General features: G+C 43.5%; 1 pseudogene; it reads right to left on the bottom strand.

The window, feature by feature from the left end:
* Positions 1-551: 551 nt before the first annotated feature.
* On the bottom strand, positions 552-1,192 carry LOC147625642 (actin-3 pseudogene; annotated as a pseudogene).

Below are 1,192 nucleotides of genomic sequence, written 5' to 3'. Positions count from 1 at the left end.
CAAAGCTTTACGATTTAGAAATCGTATTTGTTTTTTTTATAAAAAACTTATCTCTGTATAAGGGATATTCCGAATTTTGCAAAAGCTTCACATTTTTCATTCCCATGATCTGAAAAATGTCCTAAATTCACTCGCCAGGCATCATCTTGTATGAATTAAGCAGCGCATCATTTCTTCTTTTGAATTTTTCAGAAGGCGTATCATTAGATGCAGCTTGAATTCTTCTCTAATTCAAATCCCTACATGGCTTGAACAGAAGATATCCTCCACTTTTCTGAATCTCTGGTCGATGTGCTCTCTGGTCCTCCCCGTTTCTGCATAATCCCTTGTATGCGCCGTTTTGCTGGTTATTCTCCCTTTCCCGCAAGAGAATCGGGCACCTCACCTTTTGCAGCCCAAAAATCGCATTTTCCCAGTTTGAAATACTGCGCCTCCTTATTTCCTGCTTAATATTCAGAAATTTCTTTTTTCTAAAAAAACTTTCGCATGCCACGCAAGCCGCCACCTTCAAATATGTCTCCAGCTGTTGCCTCTGCTAAGCGCAGCAATCTTCACACGTTGCATCCAGTCAAGTCACGGCCTGCAAGATCTAGACGAAGGATAGCATGTGGCAGAGCATAGCCCTCGTAGATAGGAACGGTATGCATAACACCATCACCCGAATCCAGCACAATACCTGTTGTCCTTCCACTGGCATACAATGAAAGCACAGCCTGGATAGCAACATACATAGCTGGTGCATTGAATGTATCGAACATGATTTGAGTCATCTTCTCTCGATTAGCTTTTGGATTGAGAGGAGCTTTAGTGAGCAAGACTGGATGCTCTTCAGGAGAGCAACTCGAAGCTCATTATAGAATGTATGATGCCAAATCTTTTCCATGTCATCCCAGTTGGTTACGATACCATGCTCAATAGGATATTTCAAGGTCAATATTCCCCACTTAGATTGGGCCTCATCGCCAACATATGCATCTTTCTGTCCCATACCCACCATAACACCAGTGTGCCGAGGACGGCCCACAATACTAGGAAACACTGCCCTAGGAGCATCATCTCCAGCAAACCCAGCCTTGACCATCCTAGATCCATTGTCACAGACAAGAGGTTGAACTTCCTCTGAGTCTGCCATTCTTGAATTGACGATATAACTTGGATCTGGGCAGTTGCTATGAGATTCTGCCCCTCCTCT

This window comes from Cibotium barometz, chromosome 23 (assembly GCF_041138505.1).
Source record: "Cibotium barometz isolate CiBa-2024 chromosome 23, ASM4113850v1, whole genome shotgun sequence".
Classification (NCBI taxonomy): Eukaryota; Viridiplantae; Streptophyta; class Polypodiopsida; order Cyatheales; family Cibotiaceae; genus Cibotium; species Cibotium barometz.
Note: the sequence above shows the minus strand (reverse complement) of the source record. Positions and strands in the feature narration are given on the sequence as shown.